Raw genomic sequence first — 11,013 nt, 5'->3', positions numbered from 1 at the left:
TGCTCTTGTACTCTCATTTATGACTGCTTCATTGTTTCTCACTACTCCATAATGGTGAATTTAAAAATATTTTTTTATATACTAATCAGTCATCCTCTAAAGAATGTAGTTTTGTGAGGATGGGCAGTTTGGCTGACTATTCTATTTTTTTAATTAATTCTATTTTTACTCTAATAGCTGAAAGTTCAACAATCATTAATTTTCTGAAACTTAAATTGTTCATCATTTTATTTATAATTGTTTTATAATGACTAAATGATGAAAGATTTATTTTACTGTGAAGTTGACATAACAATGGACAAGATCTTGTTGTAGGCCAGGTTACTCCAGCCAAAATCGCCTCCTGCAGTTTTCCCTATACTTAAGACGCAGAGGACTAATGTTGCTCTGCTAAAGCATCCCAGGCTCTCGGCAGCATGATTCTAGCATTGGCAGCTATAAAAGATGTGAGGGATTTTATATTGTTTTGAATGTCTCCAAGATCCAGAGACAGTGAAAAAATTATTATAGCTAAAATAGTTTTCAAAATTACATTTGCTAAGTTTGATTATTTAAAAGACAACACTTTGCAAGTAATTAAATATGTTTAAGCTAAAGAGCATTTTTCTTTTTAAACTTCCCTTTTGACCCCAGTCTGTTGCTCTTCAATCCCCATTTAGGCTGTGGGCCGAGCATCAAAAATGTGTCTAGAAATCAACTTTCATGACCCATGTCTTGGAACAACGTGAAATTTTGCACAGATTTAGATAAAATATAATTGAGAACAAAGTCATAACTCGTCAGTGCCAAAAGTTGCACATTAATTAATTAAACTAATTTAAAAAAGAGATCGAAAAAATAAGCGCCATCTAGTGTCCAATGCCCATATTACACCATGGGGAGCCTATTTCCGTGTTGCAGTCTATTTAAACCATATATTTCAAGGGTGAGGGCAGTTCCTGTGGGTTCCCCTGTTTACTGAACCCCACTGACTGCCAGTGTTCAGAGTAGGGGTCACGGCCATAGTGGGACTGGGGCAGTGCCAGGCTGGGGGAAGGCTAAGGCATCTTCCACTGCCAGGAAAATGCCTAATCCTCACCCTAACCCTAACTTGCCCCCTTCCAGAGCTGCCCACAGCTGGAGCTGCTTTGGGACCGGCTACAGGCTCCGTACGTGTGGCCCCGCAGCGCGTCCACTTCGACCAGCATGCCCGTCTCGATCACCGTGGTGATGATGGTGGGGAGCAGCACTACCCTGCATGCCGCCCGGGCTGCCTTCAGCACCACCATAGCGCAGGCTCCGTCAGTCCGCCTGCCCACTCGCTCGCTGCAACATCCGTTTACCGACAGCCCGACCGACCCCTCGCATCACCCACCAGCCAACCGACCCCTCGCATCACCCACTGGCCGTCTGACCACTCTCACCGTCCACCGGCGGCTGCAATTGGTACGTGTCGTAACTAACAAGTGTGTCGAAAAAAGTGGTCAATATCAGCTTCACAAGGCTGAAGCTTGAGATGCTGCCGGGAGCAGTCGTGCGGCGAATGCGTGGCGGCAATGACAGTAGGTCACATTCCCCGCTCCCTCCCATCATCAACCTTAGGGCCTTCCGATTCCCGTCCTTCATTCCCACCCATCGGGAGGGAGCTGTACAGGGCCGACATTCTCCCTGACCACAGACTGAAACATTGATTGCAAGGAGCTGGTTGCAACCGCAGAGCCCATACAGAATATTAGTAAACCTTTATTAAATAACGTGTGGAATAATAGTTTCATGGTAATTAGCATCTATGGTAAAGGTTGGAAGCCAGCGGAGGTACTGACAGTCAGTCGAGAGCAGGAGAGATTATGACAGTGTATAATCCATAGCACCTTGGTGTCCAATTTCATAATGTATACTAAGTAACAGGGCTGACAGACCTTGGTTGGGAACCTGGGGCTCACCAAAATTGTTCTCAATTGAGCCCCGCACCTCCTAAGGCCGGCCCTGCCCGGCCACTCTCATGACCCACCGGCGGCCCAGCCCGGCTGACCACTCTCACCATCCATCGGTGGCCCGGCCACTCTCACGACCCACCGGCGGCCCGACAGCCTGACCGATCCTCCACAGCATCCTTCGGCCTACCGATAAGCCCGACCGATCAACCCACTGACCCTAACCCTAATCCTAACCCTAGCTCTACATTTGTTATTTAGTTCACATCATAACTTTATAAAGATAAATCAATTGAAAGACAAAATGATCAGCAATGTTAGCATTACCTTTATTCCTTGGAAACCTTGTTATTGTTTTGATGTAATTAGGAGGCAGCCATGATCCCAGGGTCCTCGCTGCCTAGCGACCATAAAACAAAGCGCGGGAGTGGTCAATTTGCGTCCGACCTCAATGTCAAACGTGCATTGATTGTACAATTACGACTCGGAAAATTTATAGTTTTTCTCATATTTAATAAAAATGCAAGTTTTGGTTGTGACGATATTTTTCGCAATATATTAAAAATTCAGGTAGTTCCGTGAGTTGGGTCACGAACTTGAAGGAAAAAGCTCCTCGGCCCACAGCCTAATTGAAAAGGACACACTGGAATTCTTCTACCTGTCTGAACTGACACAAGTTCCAAGTGGCAATTTCCTCATTGAGATGGCAAGCTGAACTTTGCTGCTGGACTCCAAGTGGAGGTCAGTGGCACTGATAGATTACATCCTCCATATCTGTATATTTGATAGCATATGCACAGGTGTTCTTGACGGCTTTTTATTTAAATGGTAAAAATGCTGGACGGTTTGTTGAAATGGTGGCAATTATGCTCCATATGTTTTGCTCCATATAAGCATATTGCTCAATGAGCAATGCTAGGCATACCTGAGACTTTTGAAATTTTAAGCCAAAAATAATATTTATTAAAGTTGTATCCTGACACTGAAATTACTCTATGGGGTGACGTAACAAATAACTGGATATTACAATAAGTGATATATAAGTAAACAAGAGTCCGTAACATTTTTCGTTGCAAAATCGTAACAACACTGATGGAAATTTAAGAAATCAAAGGGTAATTGTCTTCCTTGCCCAAATGCCAAAAGAATTTCATCCCCAAAGTATTTTTTTTAAGAAACAAGTAATATAGCAAAGTTCTTAAAAGCAGTGAAAGCTTTACATTCTAAGGAATTATGACAATGCACAGACACCAAAATCCTATACTTCCAGCGGCGGAATTCTGCAGGAATTTAGCAGCTAGTCGAGGTTCTGGCCCATCTGGGCACCATGACAATGGGTCTTTAAACCCAGGGCACACCCCGGCGAGGGATCAGTCCGACTTCTGGACTAAGGCGGCTGCACCCCTTCTTAAGTGTAAGAAGTTATTGAAGATTAGAAACACTGTAAATAGTTTTAAGAAAAATGATACTCTATTTTGAAAAGCAAAGGATGCAATTTTATTTTGTATATCAATGCAAGGATATTTTGTTCTGAATGTGTGAAGTGTAGCTGAACCTAACTGTTCACCAATAAAGCAGCCTAGATATTTTTCTTTGCACTTGTCTTAAATATATCCTTTAGAAGCTTGAAAGTAACATATTTTTGAAAAGGTAACACACCTGGGTTAGAGCATCTCATTATGCACCTATCACATTAGGGTGGCTTTGGTCGGAACTCCTAGAAGTAAGATAAGCAGATTGTATATGGAAAAACTAGACACTGTCATTGGAAGATATCTAAGGCTCATATTTATGTTATCGAAGGATAAAAATTCTAAAATGTAAAACTTTTTCATTTCAGGCCTTTGTTGTCCATTCAAGCGCCCTCTGGCAAAATCACATTAAAAAAAAACTAAAGCTCTCTCTGCTTCTGCCAAGAACAAGCCTTGACCCCGTTTTCAAAAGAGACCATGTAAGCCAGTGTGGATATTTATTTTCCCTCTTTCCCACACTAATGTCTAAGTGACATTCAATATAGAATTGTGTAGTTTATTTTGCTAAATCCTGGATTGAGGCTATTCCAACCAATTTCAAGTGGAGACATTCCATCCAATACAGTTTCATCCGTCCGGGCTGCTTTTTGAACTCAACTTTCTGATTAAGCAAACTCAGAGCTTATGAAAAGAATGATTTTTGGACCTTAAGCATGCTGTAGCTCAATTAACAATTTGTATCTTAACCAAATAACAGAACATAGTGGAGTTCCCAAAAAGAATTGCATCAGGATTTATTGGCGCTGAACATAAGACAATTTCAGCTACCCTTGAGCATATTTTAATGGCTCATTAGTAGTTCATTCCTGCTCTATCCTGTTAATCAACTTATTATTTAGGCTTAATAATTCATCAGCTTCCCTCCCTAATGCTGTTTTAATAATATTGTTATTTTAAACAGCGTTCAATTTTTGTAATGCATCGGCTCGTGTTACTGAAAACCTGTACTCTAAATTTCTCTCGGCTGCCAGCACTTAGCCTCGCAGTTGAGAACACCTCAGCCACAATTTATATGCACAAAGGCCCAATAGAACTCTTTCAGCTGCTAGAAAGTGTTGTTTACATGCTGGTGGCAGCTAGTGTGATTACTGAAGTAATTGTGCATGCTCCCAAGATTTCTTAGAGAGGCAGCAGTTCTATATTTCTGACTCATTGGTGAGAATGGGGAATCTGTCCCTCTTGGTCAGAACTAGCATTTTAATACAAAAGAGACATTTGGCCTGGTGGTCTCATTGCTGCTTCCCTTCCCTTCCCTCCCAGTGGATTAGCACCTCCACTAATAATAATTTATTTGTAATTTGAATGAAATGTCATTCCTCACTGGGCTATGCAAGGTGGATAGTGGCTGATATTAATGTAAGGTGTCAGTGCAGCGCGTGTGTGTGTTATAGATGAGCTGCTTTTCCAGACAATCAGCTAACCAAACTTCGACATGTTTACAAAAAGTTTGTTCCAGTTACTTGGTGCATCACAAATTTAATTGTTATTCCCGATTTCCCAAATCCATGTCTTATCTCTGAAAGGCTTTTGCATCAATGTCTACATTTAATCTATGCAGCAGCCTTGGACCATGACAATAAGTACATGTGAGCAACGGGATGGATAGTAGAGTGTGGGCATCGGACTGCTGAATGCTGAGGGGTTTGCAGCAACCATTGAATAGATAGTATGGCATTCTGATAATCGACAGGAGTAAGCATTTCTTGGGAAATCCCAGAATCTAGCACATAACAGCTGCAAAGCAGATTTCCCATACTCAATTTTGAACAAGACTAATGGGTAAATATTGCAGCTGCATAAACACTGTTTGTATGAGCAATTGTTGTTTATATATTCTAAATATTCAAAGATTATAGAAAGGCAGACTTTAGTAAAAAGCCTTGCAGAATATTTTTTTTTAAACTACTCTCCCTGGTGCAACTGAGAGCATACAGTGCCCTCCATAATGTTTGGAACAAAGACCCGTCATTTATTTATTTGCCTCTGTACTCCACAGTTTGAGATTTATAATAGAAAAAAATCACATGTGGTTAAAGTGCACATTGTCAGATTTTATTAATGGATATTTTTATACATTTTGGTTTCTGCATGTAGAAATTAGAGCTGTGTTTATACATAGTCCCCCCATTTCAGGGCACCATAATGTTTGGGACACAGGTGTTTGTAATTGCTCAGGTGTGTTTAATTGCCTCCTTAATGCAGGTATAAGAGAGCTCTCAGCACCCAGTCTTTCCTCTATCACCTTTGGAAACTTTTATTGCTGTTTATCAACATGAAGACCAAAGTTGTGCTAATGAAAGTCAAAGAAGCCATTATGTGACTGAGAAGCAAGAATAAAACTGTTAGGGACATCAGCCAAACCTTAGGCTTACCTAAATCAAATGTTTGGAACATCATTAAGAAGAAAGAAAGCATTGGTGTAGCGTTGTTACAAAACCTACCATCAGCGGCGCTGCAGATCTGCCACTGCTTGTGCCTGCGATTCCGGAGGCTTTGTAGGAGGGAGGCTGATGAAGAAAATCCATTCTGCGAGCCCGCCCCCGCTTTTAAAAAAAAGTCGCTGGTCGATTGCGTCGCTAGATTGAACTTAATCGCGACTAAAAACGCCTTCAACATCACGGATCGCAAGTGCAGGACAAAACAAAAGGTATGTCGTTTATTTAACATATTATCTTGCTTTTTGGTGTGGCTTCATTTTAATCTGCTGATGCGAAAAATGTTATTTAGGCCCCGATACAAATCGGCCATGCCCTGCTCATGGCTTAAATCATGGCAGCGGCAACATTCCAATCGATCACATTCCAGAAACATGGTGTGTGTGCGGGTGTATGTCATTTTGCCTTTGAAACGTATCTCCTCGAAAACCAGACGCAAAAATGCAGAGATTTTTACAATTTCGGTAGGGTTTTAACATGATTTCATAAATGCACTCCTCTCTAGATTTGGTCAATTATTTCCCCAGATTTTGAATAAAATATCAAAAAAAATTGAATCAAACTGCTGCATGAGGCACAGTGCAACCTCATAGATGTCCAATCACAATGGATCTCATTTACATATATGACATCACAATGGGACAGGGGTGTGAGATTGGAACCTTCACATGGTCCCACTAAAATCAAACTGCTGCATGAGTCACAGTGCCATCTCATAGATGTCCAATCACAATGGATCTCATTTACGAGGATGTTACCTCGTGGTGGATGTTATGTACCGTGGTTCTCCGCTCCGGCTGATTAATGTGTATGCCTCACCCGTGCGGAGCGAGAGGCTGGCCAGTGCTGTTGGCCACGTCCTGCCAGCTCGTTCCGGCCGGTGACTTCAACTGCATCATTGATGCAGCTGGACGATCCGGCAGTGCCGACAACAGACTGGACAGCACGACCAAGTTCCTGATGGAAATGGTAAAAGACGCAAAGCTGCACGATGCCTTCAGCGACCCTGCAGGCGGGTCCCAGCCGCGGTTCACCTGGTCGAGATCGGACGGTTGAGCCCGGTCCCGGATAGACTTCGTCTTCACGACGAAGGCCGTCACGGTGAGACACACCAACCTCACGCCGGTGTTCTTCTCTGACCACTGCCTCCTTCAGGCTTCCTGTCACCTACAGGAGGACCAGAAGGCAGGCAGAGGGACGTGGAAGTTAAACGTGAAGCTGTTGACCCCAGAGAACATTGAGGAGCTAAAGAGGGACTACGCTCGTTGGAGAACGGTGAGGCCCCTCTTTGACTCCCCGACACTCTGGTGGGAAGCAACCAAGGAGAACATTAAGAGGTTCTTCATAGTTAAAGGGGTTCAGAGAGCAAGACAGAGTCAGAGGGAATTGTGCCAACTCCAGACAGATTTGCAACAACTGCTCCTTCTGCAGTCGAGGGGGGTGGATGTGAGGGAGGAACTGAGAGAGGTGAAGGACCGGCAAGCTCGGCTCTTTACCTCTGAATCCTCCGAGATCATCTTCCGACCCATGTGGAGCAGGATGAGACGTGCTCACGTTTCTTCTTCCATAAGGTTCACAGGGGGAGCTCTGTGATCAACAGCCTTAGGGAGGAGGACGGCTCGGTAGCATCCTCGCAGACAGACATGCTGAGGGTCTGCAAATCCTTTTACACGGAATTGTATGACAGAAAGGCCACAGACAGCACCGCCTCCCAGAACTTCCTGTCCTCTATCACGGAGGTCTTGGAGGACAGCAAGCGGGAGAGTCTGGAGCAACCACTGACCCTAGAGGAGCTGACTGGCTCCATCCGCTCCTTTGACTCGAGTAAAACTCCCGGAAGCGATGGCTTACCGGCCGAGTTGTATTCGGCTCTGTGGGACTGGGTGGGCCCGGACCTGCTGGAAGTGTACAACGACATGCTTCTAGCCGGCAGCATGTCAGACTCCATGAGGAAGGGCAGCATCACCCTAATCTACAAGCAGAAGGGGGAGATGAAGGATATAAAGAATTGGAGACCCATAACATTGTTCAATGTAGATTACAAGATCCTGTCTAAGGCCACCGCCAACCGGGTCAAGTCTGCTCTGGGACAGGTGATCCACCCAGACCAAACCTGTGCTGTACCTGGCAGGAAAATCTCAGACAGCCTAGCGCTGCTGAGAGATACCATCGCCTACGTGCAGGACAGACAGGTGGATGCCTGCCTAATCAGCTTGGACCAGGAGAAGGCCTTCGACAGGATATCGCACACGTACATGAGGGACGTGCTCTCCAAAATGGGTTTTGGGGAGGGAATCCGAAATTGGATCAAACTGCTCTACACCAATATCCATAGTGCAGTCCAAATCAATGGGTGGGAATCAGACAGTTTCCCTGTAAGGTCTGGAGTCAGGCAGGGTTGCCCTCTCTCTCCTGTCTTGTTTGTCTGCTGTATTGAACCTTTTACCGAGTCCATCAGGAAGGATGCGAGCATAAGAGGAGTGACATTGCCAGGCAGTGGGGGCATTCAGGTCAAGGCCTTCCTGTACATGGACGATGTCGCCGTCTTCTGCTCGGATCCAAGGTCGGTCCGCAGATTGATCAGCATCTGCGACCAGTTTGAGTCGGCCACGGGAGCCAGGGTGAACCACAGGAAGAGCGAGGCCCTGCTCTTTGGCAACTGGCCCGACCGATCTTCCGTCCCCTTCACCATCAAGCCTGACTTCTTGAAGGTGCTGGGGACCTGTTTCGGGGGGGCTGAGGCGAGTAACAAGAATTGGCTGGAGCGGATAGCCAAGGTGGGGAAGAAGCTGTAGCTGTGGAGGCAACGCTCCCTCTCCATAACCGGAAATAATTCGGTCATCAGGTGTGAGGTGCTCTCGGGGCTGCTGTACTTGGCACAAGTGTGGCCTGTCCCTCCCTCCTACGCCACAGGGATCACCCGGGCCGTCTTCCAGTTCATCTGGGGGTCGAGGATGGACCGGGTGCGACGGGCCACAATGTACAAGTCAGCAGATAACGGGGGTAAAAGCGTGCCCAACGTTGCCCTCACCCTGATGGCTACCTTCGTGTGTTGCTGCATCAGGCGGAGTGTAGAGCCAAGGCACGTGGGCACCAAGTGTCACTACCTGCTGAGGTTCTACCTGTCCCCGGTGTTGCGAAGGATGGGCCTGGCGCAGATGCCACGCAATGTGCCAGTCAGCTGGACATTGCCGCCCCATCTGTCGTCTGTGGAAAGGTTCTTCAGGACCAACACCTTTGACCACAAGTCTATCGAGCAGTGGTCAGCACGGAATGTCCTGCAGAGCGAGATGTCCGTCAGGGAATGTTACCGACTGGCCCACTGCAGACTGCAGGAGTATGTGCTAAGGGACTCGCTGAAGCTTGGTGCAGCCAACGCCAAGGCTCGGTGGGGGAGGGCCACAGTCTAGGGTCCTTCCGCTGCTGGACATGGGGGGCACGGTATGGTGGAGACGCCCCTCAAATTAAATTAAGGGAAGGTATCCCACGCCAGGGGGCCACATGAGTGGCACCAGCGGGGACATTTTTGTGGAATTTAAAAGACATAAACTGTATTGAACAATCTCTATAGCCTACGGAAATGTCGGATGGAATTTTCGCACTGTGCACACATTGTATATATTTATTACTTGGACAGGGGCACGGGTGGGGGACAGTTTGGTGGAATTTGACAAATGTAAAAAAATTGTACTGGAAAAATTTTGTATAGTCTCCGAAAATGTCGGATGAATTTTTTGTTCGAATGGTTCATGAATTGTATATATTTATCAATTGAATAAAGTCTATTTTGAAATTTAAAAAAAAAAAAAAAAAAAAAAAAAAGGATCTCATTTACATACGATTTCACAATGGGACAGGGGTGGGAGATCTCTCCCCCTCCCTCCCTTCCACCCCCGTGCCTTTCCCCCACTCCCCCCTTCTCTCTCCCCCCCCTTCCTCTCTCCCTCCCATTTCTCTCTCTCTCTCCCCCCCTCTCACTCCCCCTCTCCCCTCCCCCTCTTCGTCCCCCTCCCCCTCTTCTCTCCCCCCTCCCTCCCCTCTTCTCCCCCACCCCTCTCCTCTCACCTCCCCCTCTTCCCCTCATCCACCCTTCCCCCCCCTCCCCGTCTATTACCCCCTTCCCCCTACCCTTCTACCCCTTCATCCTCCCCGCTCTCCTCCCCTCCCCCCATCCTCATCCCCCTCTCTCTCCCTTCCCTTCCCCTCCCCTCCCCCTCCCTACTCTCTCCTCTTCTCCCCCTCCCTCTCCTCCTCCCCACTCTCTCCCCATCTGCCTCTCACCCACCCACCCTCTACGCCTCCCCTCCAGCCCCCTCTCCCTCTGTCTCTTGCCCTTCTGTCTCTGCCCCTCTCTCTCTCTGTCTCTCCCCATTCTCTCTCTGCCCTCACTCTGTACCCCCCCCCACCTTCTAGACGCGCCTGCGAGTTGGAGGATATGCGTCAGTGGATAGGGCGGTTATGGGGTAAAAGGAGCAAATGAATAATATTCATATATTAACAAGGGGGGTAGTTAGCGTGTGTGCGGGGGGTAGTTAGTGTGTGTGACGCCACATGCCGCCCCCCCCCCCCCGCATCCGCACGTGGGGGGAACAGACCCAACGGGTTTGCACTTGGTCTAGTTAAACATTAAATTCCTTCCATTTGGCATAGAAATTCATGACAAAGTGAGATTTAAAAATCATGTTATATTACTAATTCTTGTGTGAATGGGATCAGTTTGTTATTTGGATACTTTGGCTATTTAAAAATTATTTTTAGCCTTTTCTTCAGAGTGGGATAGATGTTTAGATCTAGTAATTGAATTTAGATGAATTTAATTGATTTGATGACACTGATGAACATGAATTTTTTGTTAGGTATTTACTATTGGACAGTGGGCAGGTGCTATAGACCTCCACGGGAAGGTAGATGCTCCCGCTCCCACGAGTCTCGGGCAGATGAGGCTCGTCAGCCTGGGAAGGCAGTCCATCTAGAAGAGGGAAAACTCCGATTTAAAACTTCCACTGCCTTGTGGCCATATCCAGTCATGGAAAGGCTCCAGGAGTAAACCTTAAGAAAATCCGGAGTCGGAGCCCCTAAGGCAGTTCGTCGTTGTCTACAATCTCGCCCTGGCAGCTCCTGCGATGGCACTGG

At 46.3% G+C, this 11,013-nt stretch overlaps 1 long non-coding RNA gene across 1 annotated transcript; it reads left to right on the top strand.

Moving 5' to 3' along the window:
- Positions 1–2,487: 2,487 nt before the first annotated feature.
- LOC116981613 lies at positions 2,488–5,689 on the top strand. Its single transcript, XR_004414253.1, has 3 exons — positions 2,488–2,654; positions 3,754–3,864; positions 5,648–5,689. It is a non-coding gene; the product is annotated as an uncharacterized LOC116981613 (long non-coding RNA).
- Positions 5,690–11,013: the final 5,324 nt, after the last annotated feature.

This window comes from Amblyraja radiata, chromosome 15, assembly GCF_010909765.2.
Source record: "Amblyraja radiata isolate CabotCenter1 chromosome 15, sAmbRad1.1.pri, whole genome shotgun sequence".
NCBI lineage: Eukaryota > Metazoa > Chordata > Chondrichthyes > Rajiformes > Rajidae > Amblyraja > Amblyraja radiata.
This window is presented reverse-complemented; position numbering and strand designations above follow the sequence as displayed.